The following is a 13,688-nucleotide window of genomic DNA, read 5'->3' as shown; positions in this document are numbered from 1 at the left end:
TCCACTGCACTCCCTGGCCACAGCAGAGAGCTGGCCTGGAAGAGGGCAACCAGGACAGAATCCGGCGCCCCAACTGGGACTAGAACCCGGTGTGCCGGTGCCGCAAGGCGGAGGATTAGCCTAGTGAGCCACGGCGCCGGCCCTCCTTGTTACCTTTTAATAAGCAGCTATAAGGTCACATTTACCTCAAAAACATATTGATCTTTACAAAATTTTCATCACTGTCTAAGGAAAGATTAATTCTTAACTCATTGTTTACACTGTCAAAAGCATTGGCATCAATAACTTTGTGAAATTTGTCTCTAAAAAGTTATGGCTTTGGGAGGTTGGTGCTGTGGTGTGGCACATTAATACTCTGCTTAGAATGCCCACAGCCCATATCAGAGTGCCTGAGGTCAAGCCCCACTGCTGCTTCCAATCAGCTGCCTGCTGATGTGCCTAACAGGCAGCAGGTGAAAACACAAGTACTTGGGCTCCTGCCACCTGTATGGGACACTGAGGTGGAGTTCCTTACGCCTGGCTTCGGCCTGCCCCTGCCCCTGCCCCTGCCCCTGCCCCTGGCTGTTGTAGGCATTTGGGCAAGTGAACTAGCAAATGGAAGATCTCTCTCTCTCCCCCTCTACTTTTCAAAGAAATAAATAAAATAAAATAAAAGTGGCTTCTGATTTTTTTTACCTTAATCAAATTAGTTACTTCTAGAGTTTCTGTAATCGTGCTCGATAAGTGGGAGTTTACTGCACATTTTTCAAAAGAACTCAAGGCCGGTGCCGCGGCTCACTAGGCTAATCCTCCGCCTTGCAGCACCGGCACACCGGGTTCTAGTCCCGGTCGGGGCGCCGGATTCTGTCCCGGTTGCCCCTCTTCCAGGCCAGCTCTCTGCTGTGGCCAGGGAGTGCAGTGGAGGATGGCCCAAGTGCTTGGGCCCTGCACCCCATGGGAGACCAGGAGAAGCACCTGGCTCCTGCCATCAGATCAGCGTGGTGCGCCGGCGCCGGCCGCGGCGGCCATTGGAGGGTGAACCAACGGCAAAGGAGGACCTTTCTCTCTGTCTCTCTCTCTCTCACTGTCCACTCTGCCTGTCCAAAAAAAAAAAAAAAAAAAAAAAAAACCTCAAAACAAGATGCCAGGAGATTATAATCTCCTAAATTTGGACAATAGACATTTCCACTATTCCTATCAGTGGAGTAGGAATTTTGGAGTAACCACATGCTAAGGAATGCTTTTAAAAAGGTGAATAAATAAATAACAAGGTGAATAAAACATTGAAAGACTTTGGGAGTTGGTGCAGGCATGTGTACATGGCAGTTAAGACGTCCATGTCCCACATTGAAAGACCTGGGTTCAGGACCCCTGATTACAGATTCTTGCTAGTGCAGAACATGAGGTATTGGCTCAGGAAGTTGGGTCCTTCCTTACCATTCACATAGGAGACCTGGATTGAGTTCCCTGCTTCCAGGTTCGATCTGACCCAGACCTAACCGTCGTGGGCATCTGGGGAGTGGATCAGCACATGGGGACTCTGTCCCTGCTTCCAAAATTTGAAAAAAAAAATTGACATTGTGGCAATAAGAAGGTAAAGAAGAATCAATTGCTGGGGGAAGAAAGAGAAGAAAAACAAAATCCAGATAATCAAATCAAGTCCCTTCTTTAGGACCTTTTGCATTGGGAAATTTTGCTGTTCATGAAAAAAACATTGAAAAGTTGAGTGATGCTGTTGATAGTGTCACAAACTAGAAGAAAAAAGTTGAGGTCCAAGGTGTGCTTTTGGCTGTGATTCTGAGAAAACTATACCCTAAGTAGACCAACTGTTTAAATGGTTGCGACCCAGCTTCAGTCATCTGGGTGACTGAAATCTTAATCCCTAAGAATAAATTAAGAAAAGCTATACTCTGGTTTCCCAGGGTCCCTGCTGGAAGCAAATCCTCTTGGAATAGGATAACATCATCCAAGCAATCCAATTTTTCAACATTTTTTCTCATATGTCTAGCACTTAGTCACAGACAAAAGGAACAAAAGCCAAGAGAAACAGCAGACAATAGAGGCAGTCATACTGGATCCCTACATAGCAGAATTACCAGGCATAGCTTTCAGTATAACTCTTCCTACTATATTCAAGGAGACAAGATTGAAAATTTGGGCAAAGAACTGGAAACTATTAAAACTGACAGGAAGCAATTAGAAATTCAAGAAATGAAAGATTGCTGAAATCAAAACTATATAATATGTTAAGAAGAGCTACAGCTGATGAGAGAATGTACGAAATGGAAGACAGGCCAAAAGAAAATATTCAAATGAAACTTGCAGGGTGTAAGGTTTATCATGTGTTTGATCAGAGTACTGGAAGGAAAGAATAGAGTGTAGTAAAGGAAATATTTGAAAAACTAATGGCTGAAAATTTTCTTGAGGTTATAAATGAAACCAGATCAACTCAAGAATCACTATAAATTGCAAGCAAAATAAATCAAAAGAAATATGTACATAAATTATTAATAACAAGACTTCATGAAATAAAACAAATTATTAAAAACTGCTAGGGAAACATTATTTTCAAAGAAATAATGCTTAAGCAGCTGTTTTTTATAACAACAGCTATAAAAACCAGAAGACTAAAAATAGACCTTGAATGTGCTATAAAAAGTAACTATCAACCTGAAATCCTATACCCACAAAGCCTATATTTCAAGGATGTCACAAAATAAGACATTTTCAGACATGAACAGAAAAATTCTCAGCAGCAGATTTCACTAAAGGGTACTCTAAAGGATTTACTTCAGGCAGAAGTAAGGCAATATAAGATGGAAAGTAATGAAAGGTACATAAAGAACAAAGAACATGGGAGAGGCATTTGGTGACGTGGATAAGCTACTGCTTGGGACACCTGCATCTAGTATCAGAGTGCCTGTGTTCAAGTCCTAGCTCTACTTCCTGTTCCAAATTCCTGCTAATGTGCACCCTGGGAGGCAGCAGGTGATGACCCAAATACTTGGGTCCCTGTCACCCAAATGGGAGACCTAGAAGATTTGAACTGAGTCCCAGGCTCCTGGCTTTGATCTGGCTATTAGGGTATTTGGGGAGTGAACCAGCAGATGAAAGATCTCTCTGTGTTTCTGTCTCTCTGCCTTTCTAATAATTTTTTTTTTATTTAAAGAATGGGAGCTGGCATTGCAGCATACTGCTGGCATCCCATATAGGAGCTAGTTCAAGCTCCAGCAGCTCCACTTCTGATACAGCTCCCTACAAATGCACCTGCAAAAGTGGCAGAAGAAGCTTACGCCTCTGAAGCCATCTGGGATACCCAGAAGAAGCTCTGGGCTCCTGGCTTTGGCCTGGCCCAGCTCTGGCCATTGCACCCATTTGGGGAGTGAACCAGAGGATGGACGATCTCTCTTGCTCTCTGTGTTCTCTCCTCCTCTGTCTGTAATTCTGCCTTGCAAGTAAGTAAAAATATTCAAAAAACAAGAGGATCCTGTTTGCATTTTTTAAAAATTTAAAGAATGAAGAAAGTGATACATATGTGAATTAATAGAAATACACATTGATCACAAAGAGCAATAACAATGTTGTGAACGATAACTATGAAGTTAGTGGGAGCACAGTCCACGCAAGAGAGCCTCACTTCAGGAATCCCCCCGACTACTCTTCATACCATAATTTGCTAGAAGGGCTCACAAAACTCACTGAAAGATGTTACACTCACACTTATGATTTGTTACAGATAAAGGATATGGATTATAATCAGCCACAGGAAGACATGCACAGGGCAGAGTCCAGGGGAGTTGCAAATGGGGACCTTCCAATTGTCCGTGGAGCCAGGACAGGGTTGGTACCCAGTGTGGAGTATTGCCAACCAGGGAAGCTTACCCAAACCTTGGAGTCCAAAGTCTTTATTGAGATTCCATCATGCAAGCATGGCTGACTGCCCATGGGACTGATCAGGGATTCCAGCCCCTCCAGGGATTTCCACTGATGCAGCCTGACCCAAAGTCCCCAACCCAAATCACGTTGTTGCTATTTGGTTGGCCCAAGACCCATAGTCAAAACAGAAACACTCATTTTAGGAGTGATACTTCAAGGGCTAGAGATCACTTCCAAGTGGTCAACAGTAGAAGTCAGATATCTCTTTGGGCATAGGGCTAAGTTGTTTTCTATACAAATACTTAACAAGTATAAAAACATCACCAGTGTAGCAAGTTCCTGAATCTTGGGAGGGCTTATTTCCCACCTTCTGGCATGTATGTGTCTTGTCAATGTATCTGGAATACATGCCATTGCTTGCTCGCTAGGTACAAATAGCATGACATCATCAACACAGAGCCCCAGGATGATGCTATACGGAATGTCCAAACAATCAAGCATTCTTCAGACCTATCCTGTCTGAATATTCAGTCCTTGAAATGTGGCTAGTCAAGTGAAGATGTGTTGTAAGTGTAAAATATGTTCCGCTGGGTGCTCTGGTTTCCGTCAGTCTTAGCTCAGATCCTGTATCACACAGTCCTTGGGAATGCTGGGCATTCTCTTTTCTCTGGTGCTCAGTTACCCTGAAAACTGACCTCAGCTCTTCCCCAGGATTGACTGGGGAAATATTTACTGTGTATACTTAAGAGGATCTGGCTTCCTTTTCAAACAACGAACTCTGAGCCTGTGAATTGTCTTACATCTGGGAACTTGGAAGGGAATGTGATTTTCCACTGTGACAGCTGACATTAGCCTTCTGCTCATGGACCATTGCCTTATTTTATTTTATTTTATTTTATTTTATTTTATTTTATTTTTAATATGTAATATCGAGAGTGCCCCAATTGGTTATCTGTCTTTCTCCTACTGGGAACACCTGGATCCATCAGCTGTCTCTCCAGATCCCTGTGGGTCAAGGAACTCTAAAGGCTGGTCCCACTCTGCTTCCCAATAGAAGCTGAACATCCTTGTTCCTTAGGATAAGAAATTTGGGACCAAAGACTTTCAGATTTGACTTCTTTGAATGTTGGATTATATTTCTATATACAATGAGATGTCTTGGGGATGGTACCCAGTCTAACTAGAAAAAAAAAATCTATGTTTCCTATACATATTTTTTTTTAACTTTTATTTAATGAATATAAATTTCCAAAGTACGACTTATGGATTACAATGGCTTCCCCCCCATACCGTCCCTCCCACCCACAACCCTCCCCTTTCCCACTCCCTCTCCCCTTCCATTCACATCAAGATTCATTTTCAATTATCTTCATATACAGAAGATCAGCTTAGTATACATTAAGTAAGGATTTCAACAGTTTGCTCCCACACAGAAACATAAAGTGAAAAATAATAGATGATTTTTTTAAATGATGATGAAATCAGATCAGACCTATTGTCATGTTTAATCCCAGTGAGAGTCAAGTTGGGAATTGATAATTTCTTTTTTTTTTTTACAGAAGATCAGTTTAGTATGCATTAAGTAAAGATTTCAACAGTTTGCACCCCCATAGAAACACAAAGTGAAATATATTGTTTGAGTACTCGTTATAGCATTAAATCTCAATGTACAGCACATTAAGGACAGAGATCCTACATGAGGAGTAAGTGCACAGTGACTCCTGTTGTTGACTTTACAAATTGACACTCCTGTCTATGGCATCAGTAATCTCCCTATGCTCCAGTCATGAGTTTCCAAGGCTATGGAAGCCCTCTGAGTTCTCCGACTCTTATCTTGTTTAGACAAGGTCATAGTCAAAGTGGAGGTTCTCTCCTCCCTTCAGAGAAAGGTACCTCCTTCTTTGAAGACCTGTTTTTTCCACTGGGATCTCACTCACAGAGATCTTTTTGCCAGAGTGTCTTGGCTTTCCATGCCTGAAATACTCTCATGGGCTTTTCAGCCAGATCCGAATGCCTTTAGGGCTGATTCTGAGGCCAGAGCGCTATTTAGGACATCTGCCATTCTATGAGTCTGCTGAGTATCTCGCTTCCCATGTTGGATCACTCTCCCCTTTATTTATTCTATCGTCCTATACATATTTTTAAAAACTATTTATTTATTTATTTGAAAGGCAGAGAGTTAGAGAGAGGTAGAGGCGGAGAGAGAGAGAGATCTGCCATCCGCTGGTTCACTCCTCAGATGGCTGTGACAGCCGGAGCTGGGCTAATCTGAAACCAGGAGCCAGGAGCTTCTTCCAGGCCTCCTACGTGAGTGCCTGCTTTCCTAGGCCATCGCAGAGAGCTGGATCGGAAGTGGAGCAGCCTGGACTTGAACCAGCACCCATATAGGATGCTGGTACTGCAGGTGGTGGCTTTACCTGCTATGCTATAACGCCGGCCCTTGGGTGCTAGGATTTCAACACAGGAATTTGGGGGTGGGGGAAGGACTTCAATGTTCAGACCAGAGCCCCTCCACACATTCAGTGACACCCAGCTGACACCCAGCCACAAACTTCATCTCACTTCAGCACAGCTGAAAGCCTATGAACCATGATGCTACCGCTCACAAGAGGCTTCTGCTACCTCCACCCACTGCCAGCAGTAGTGTTCTTAGTGCTGTCACACTGGTTGCTATGGTCTCTTTGTGCCCCTCCAAAATCCAGGAGTCTCTCATGAATGGAATTAATGCTCATACAAAACACACCCCCACTCAGGGAGACCCCTTGTCATTTCTACCACAGCATTCACAGCTACCAGGTTCCAGCCATGAAGTGGAAAGGAGACCCCCACTCAAGTATTGAATCGATGGGGCACCTTGATCTTAGACTTCTAAGCCTCTGGAACTGGGAGAAATAAGTTTCTGTTGTTTGTAATCCACGCACAGCAGTCTTTGGCATTTGGTTATAGCAGCCTGAACAGGTTAGGACACTGATGAATAATCTAATGCCCAAATCCCAACCCTCTTTTAGGGCTACCCATAGGTTCTCCAGAAAACATAGCCAGAGGCAGCAGACCCATGGCAGGGGCTCAAGACCACAGAGCAGGCATGAGAGACAAGGGAAGAGAAGTGGGTAAGGAGGGAGAGCCAGTCCAAGACTGTGTTACTGTGGTATTTAGTTAGCCATGCTAAGTGTGAAGCATTGCTGGATATGTGGATATGGGGGACTGTGCTCTAGGGACATGTAAGCTGGATAGTGTTTAGCCATTAATTCCCTTCTCCCATCAATCAATGATTTGTACCACAGGCAACTCTTTTGCAATTCATGGTTATGCATGCATACTCCATGGCATTGTCAATATGGCAGCCCAGAGTAGAGGGGACATACATGAACAGGGGTAGGAGGTGAGGTGTGTTAGCAGGTAACCTCTAGAGGAAGCCCTGCAGGGCTGGAGGCAGAGCCAGATGAGCTCAAAGTAGGAGAGGGTTGGAGTACAGTAAGTGAACATCATTGCTCTCCTGCTACTCCAGATTGACAAGTTCAGGTCAAGAATGAAGTTGCACAGATTCCAGGAATCTTTGGAGCCCAGTGGTCTGGTGGATCATATCTTTAATATGCTGTTGGGAGTGAGGGTTGTACAGAAATGGAATAAATGCAATGCTAGCTTTACCTGACTTGGTGGTTGTGTTTTGTACACACAAAAGGGTCTATAATTCATCAGGAGTAGCTGACTTCCGGTCACAGCTGCATCTGTGGTCTGTGCAAGGCCCTTTATCCATGACACCTCAAACATTTCAACATCTCAAACTTTTCACCGGAAAATCCTGGCATCAATGATCATCAAAGCTAGAAGGGATCTTAGCAGCAGACTCACACAATTCCCAAGCCCATGTTTTTTAAAGATTTATTTATGGGGCCAGCTCTGTGGCTCAGAGGGTTAAAGCCATGGCCTGCAATGCCATCATCCCACTTGGGCGCCAATTTGAGTCCTGGCTGCTCCACTTCTGATCCAGTTCTGTGCTAGCATGCCTGGGAAAGCAATGGATGATGGCCCAAATGCCTGGGCTCCTGTAACCCATGTGGGAGACCCAGAAGAAGCTCCTGGCTCCTGGCTTTGGCTTGGCCCAGCCCGGGATGTTGCAGCCATTTGCAGAGTGAAGCAGTGGATGGAACCCCTCTCTCTCTGTCTCTCCTTCTCTCTCTCTGTAACACTCTCTCTCTGCCTTTCAAATAAATAAATAAATAAAGGAGAGGGAGAAAAGAGTTTTGTACCTGCTGGTTCACCCCTGAAATGGCCACAATGGCCTAAGCCAGACCAGGCCAAAGCCAGGAGCCAGAAACTTCATCTGTGACTCCCACATGAGTGGCAGGGACCCAAATCCTTGAGCCATCATCCACTGCTTTCCCAGACACATTGGCAGGGAGCTGGATCAGAAGCAGAACAGCCAGGACTTGAACTGATACTCTGATATGGAATGTCAGCAGGGCAAGCATCTCTTTAACTCCCTGTGCCACGACACTAGCCCCTCCCACACTCTTTGGATCAGAAAACTGAAGTCTGTAATGGTATAACAGTGATGATGATGACCACCACAGAGATGATATCAGCTATCATTCTTGAGCACCTGCTTGTTTTTCAATCCCCATGACAGCTCTCATTCTGTAGATGAAAAATAAGCTCATCTGATGAGTAGCAGGGTTAAAAATCTAGACACTGAAATTTAGCTTAAAAGAGTTTTGTTTTTCCTTTCTAAAAGAAGCTAGTCAGCCTGAAGCTTTAAAATTCAATCCTCTTTCCTCCTCCTTTAATTGCCTGGCTACCCGCAATCATTTTAAATGAATTTGAATAGTATTTCCTGGGTGTTCCTTTGTTCTCTGCATCCACTCTGAGATGCTACGGTTTCCAGGAAGAAGCAAGGGGGTGAGTCAATTCTTGTCGAATGTGCTGTGTGCCAGATGTCGTCCCAGGGATTTTCATTTCATTAACTGTAATGTTGCATTTAATTCTCAGGACTACCTGGGATGGTGGATCCTACTTGCCTCATTCTGCAAATGAGAAAATGCGTCTTTGAAGAGGATAAATAAATTGCTTCAGATCTTGCAACTAAGAAAAGCAGAGTCAAGGATCTGAGCACAGTTCTGTCGGTTTCCAAAGCCCCTCTTTTTTATGCCATGCTGTGTAAAGACTTGGGTGGGTAAATCCTATGCCTAAGGAACATTTGTCCTTCGTAATTTTTTTTTTTTTGAAATTTTTATTTTATTTATTTGAAAGACAGAGCTACAGAGAGAGGCAGAGACAGAGAGAGAGAGAGGTCTTCCATCCACTGGTTCACTCCCCAGATAGCCACAACAGCTGGAGCTGAGCTGATCCAAAGCCAGGAACCAGGAGCTTCCTCTGGGTCTCCCACATGGGTGCAGGGGCCCAAAGACTTGTACCATATTCTACTGTCTTCCCAGGCCATAGCAGAGAGCTGGATCAGAAGAGGAGCAGCCAGGACTAGAACCGGCGCCCATATGGGATGCCGGTGCTTCAGGCCAGGGCTTTAACCCGCTGTGCCACAGCACCAGCCTCCTTCATAAGTTTTTGACCCTGCATCTATAAAATGAAAATATCACCTACCATCTGGGTGATTATGCATTCACAAATAATACACTGAAAGTTCCTAAGGCAGCATTTGGCTTTAGAAGGCAGTCAGTAGATGGTAGCTACTGTTGCTGCTATTGTTGCAATTTTTAAATTATTTATTCATTTATTTATTTTGACAGAGTGGACAGTGAGAGAGAGAGAGACAGAGAGAAAGGTCTTCCTTTGCCGTTGGTTCACCCCCCAATGGCCACTGCGGCCGGTGCACCGTGCTGATCCGAAGCCAGGAGCCAGGTGCTTCTCCTGGTCTGTTATGTGGGTGCAGGGCCCAAGTACCTGGGCCATCCTCCACTGCACTCCCGGGCCACAGCAGAGAGCTGGACTGGAAGAGGAGCAACCGGGACAGAACTGGCGCCCCGACCAGGACTAGAACCTGGGGTGCCAGCACCGCAGGTGGAGGATTAGCCTATTGAACCGCAGTGCTGGCCTATTCATTTATTTATTCATTTGATAGGGAAAGACACAGACAGAAAGATCTTCCATCTGCTGCTTCACCCCTTAAATGACCACAAAATCCAGGTCTGGGCCAGACCACAGCCAGGAGCCACAGACTCCACCTGGATCTTCCAGGTCAGCGGCAGAGGCTTCAAATACTTGCAAGGGAAATGAAGCAGCTGGGACTCAAAACAGTGCTCTGATTAAGGATGCAGTTTAACCCTCTGCACAGGCAGTGATTTTACAACTGGCTCCTACAATGGTGTTTCTGCTTTTGTGATTTATTTATATCAACAGTGTAGGCTGTGGTCAAATCCCAAAGCAGAAACATAAAATATCTGACCCTGTTTTCTTTTATTTCTTTTTTTTAAATAGAGATCTATTTATTTTATTTGAAAGCCAGAGTTACAGAAACAGAGGGAGGGAGAGACAGAGTGAGAAATCTTTCATCTGCTGGTTTCCTCCTGATCTCTCACATGGGTGCAGAGTCCCAAGCACTTGGGCCATTTTCTGCTGCTTTTCCCAGGCACATTAGCAGGGGGCCAATCAGAGGTGGGGCAGTCAGGAATGGAACCAGTGCCTGCAGGGGATGCCGGCGTCACATGGGGAAGCCCAACCCTCTATGCCACAGTGCTGGCTGTGAATAAGCTTCTTCTCCTTCTTCTTCTTCTTCTTCTTTTTTTTTTTTCTTTTTTGACAGGCAGAGTGGACAGTGAGAGAGAGAGACAGAGAGAAAGGTCTTCCTTTTGCCATTGGTTCACCCTCCAATGGCCGGCGCGTTGCAGCCGGCACGTTGCACTGATCGGAAGGCAGGAGCCAGGTGCTTCTCCTGGTCTCCCACGCGGGTGCAGGGCCCAAGCACTTGGGTCATCCTCCTCTGCACTCCTGGGCCATAGCAGAGAGCTGGCCTGGAAGAGGGGCAACTGGGACAGAATCCGGCGCCCCGACCGGGACTAGAACCCCGTGTGCCGGCGCCGCAAGGTGGAGGATTAGCTATTGAGCCACGGCACGGACCCTAATAAGCTTCTTTTCAAGTGAAGTTTTATTTGAAACTAAGAAGCAGATTTCACAGTGGTGTCTTTTTGAGAATTAAATGACTCAGAGACTTCAGTTCCCAACTTTCTGAATTAAACTCCCTATCTCTGCTGTGACTTAGGCGAGAGGAAGCAATCATGATACACATTTGCAGGCAGTGAGGAAGACTACTGAGAGAGAGCTGTTGTTTTCACAGCAGGCTGCGCCCCAGAAGAGCCACAAGGCAGGAAATAGAACCCACTGGAAGGGAGGGTCATCTAACCAAGTTCTCATAGGGTAAGTTTTTCATCCTTCAAAGAGGGTTGGGATCTGGGAACTTATTCACCAGTGTCCTAACCTGTTCAGGCTGCTATAACCAAATGCCAAAGACTGCTGTGCATGGCTTACAAACCACAGAACCTTATTTCTCCCAGTTCCAGAGGCTCAGAAGTCCAAGACCAAGGTGCCCCATAGATTCAATACTTGAGTGGGGGTCTCCTTTCCACTTCATGGCTGGAACCTGGTAGCTGTGAACTCTGCAGTGGAAATGGCAATGGGTCTCCCTGAGTGGGGGTGTGTTTTGTATGAGCATTAATTCCATTCATGAGAGACTCCTGGATTTTGGAGGGGCACAAAGAGACCATAGCAACCAGTGTGACAGCACTAAGAACACTACTGCTGGCAGTGGGTGGAGGTAGCAGTAGGCTCTTGTGAGCGGTAGCATCATGGTTCATAGGCTTTCAGCTGTGCTGAAGTGAGATGAAGTTTGTGGCTGGGTGTCAGCTGTGACACTGAATGTGTGGAGGGGCTCTGGTCTGAACATTGAAGTCCTTCCCCCACCCCCAAATTCCTATGTTGAAATCCTAGTGGGGCCGGCACTGTGGCACAGCGGGTTAGAACCCTGGCCTGAAGTGCCAGCATCCCATATGGGCGCTGATTCTAGTCCTGGCTGCTCCTCTTCTGATCCAGCTCTCTGCTATGGCCTGGGAAAGCAGAAGATGACCCAAGTCCTTGGGCCTCTGCACCCACGTGGGAGACCCAGAACGAGCTCCTGACTCCTGGCTTCGGATCGGCACAGCCCCGGCCATTGTGGCCATCTGGGGAGTGAACCAGCGGATGGAAGACCTCTCTTTCTCTCTCTACCTCTCTCTGTAACTCTGTCTTTCAAATAAAATAGAATAAAATCTTAAAAAAAAAAAAAAAAGAAATCCTAGAACTCATGGTGATTGTGTCAGGGGGTGGAGCCTGGGGGCGGTGACTAGGTCATGAGTCTACATAATGGAGACCTCAGGGAGACCTTTGCCCCTCCTACCATGGGAGGGCACAATGAGAGAGTTGTACTTCCTCTCCCTACCCAGGCTTAGGCTCCATCCCGTCCCCAATTCAAGAACTTCAAAATCTGTCCTCATAGGTTCCTCCCACAGTAGCCAGAGCCAGCAAGTCCTTTGGCCAGACACGAAATCTGCCAGCACCCTGGTTCTGGTTCTTCCTCTCCATAACTGTGAGAAATACGTTTCTATTGTTTACGAGCCACAGTCTATGGTATTTTGTTACTGCAGCCTGAGCTAAGGCTACAGGTGTGTTCATTTTATGGACTGCAGAGTATCCGACTTCTGGTTGAAAGAAACAGAGGAGGACAGGCTCAGGGTACCCACCTGCCAAGTCCAGTCACGCTGGGGCAGCCAAGGGCTCCTTTGGCAGATTTTAAAGGAGCAGCTGCTGAAGATCATGCATAGGACCTACTTGCAAAGGTGGCAGAGTGGAAAGAGAGACAGAGAGGCAGGCGTTGTGGCGTAGCGAGTTAAGCTGCCGTCTGCAATGCCGGTATCACATTTGGGTGCCATTTCAATTCCTGGCTGCTCCACTCCTGATCCAGCTCCCTGCTAATGCACCTGGGAAGGCAGCAGGAGATGGCCCAAGTGCTTGGCCCTTGCACCCACGTAGGAGACCCAGATGAAGCTTCTGGCTCCTGGTTTTGGCCTGGTCCAGCCCTGGTTGTTGTGGTCACTTGAGGAGTGAACTAGCAGATGGAAGATCTCTCTCTCTATCTCTCCCTGTAACTCTGCTTTTCAAATAAATAAAATAAATCTTAAAAAAAAAAAAGCGTGGTTTTAACTGAGTTCCTGGTACATGGGAGTGGAACCCTGAGATGTGGGCATGGGGCATGTAAGAAGATGGTGTTTGCAAAGCTGGAACCTTCAGATTCCTCCAGCCCCCCACCCCCATTCCTCAGGGGAGCCTGGAATGTGGATCTCAGATGCCACTTGTCCTATGGGAGACCCACCTTGCACCATTGATTGTTTCCAGGTTGATAACCAAAGTCATGCCTCACACAGCGTGAGTTGGGGCAGTCACTCCCTCTTGTGGTAGGAATATCACACTGGCCAAAGGACTTGCTGGCTCTGGCTACTGTGGGAGGAACCTATGAGGACAGATTTTGAAGTTCTTGAATTGGGGACGGGATGGAGCCTAAGCCTGGGTAGGGAGAGGAAGTACAACTGGGCCACATCCGTATGATAATAGGAATCCTATAGCGTCCTCTGCTCCTCTGTGCAATTCCTGCCTCCCCCCTCCCCCCACCTCGGACTCAGCCCATGATCCACTTCCTGCAGGAAATCCTTCCGGATGAATCCAGCCCTGGCTGAATTAATCGCTTCTAAACTGATAGTGATGCAGCTTTTTATTGTAGAATACTTACTAGGCACAAGGCACCCTTTATGCACCAGCTGCAAGCCTTTGATCACGCTTGAGGGACAGGTATT

The sequence above is a fragment of the Oryctolagus cuniculus genome, chromosome 17, assembly GCF_051225735.1.
Source record: "Oryctolagus cuniculus isolate XC-2025 breed Fujian yellow rabbit chromosome 17, ASM5122573v1, whole genome shotgun sequence".
NCBI lineage: Eukaryota > Metazoa > Chordata > Mammalia > Lagomorpha > Leporidae > Oryctolagus > Oryctolagus cuniculus.
Note: the sequence above shows the minus strand (reverse complement) of the source record.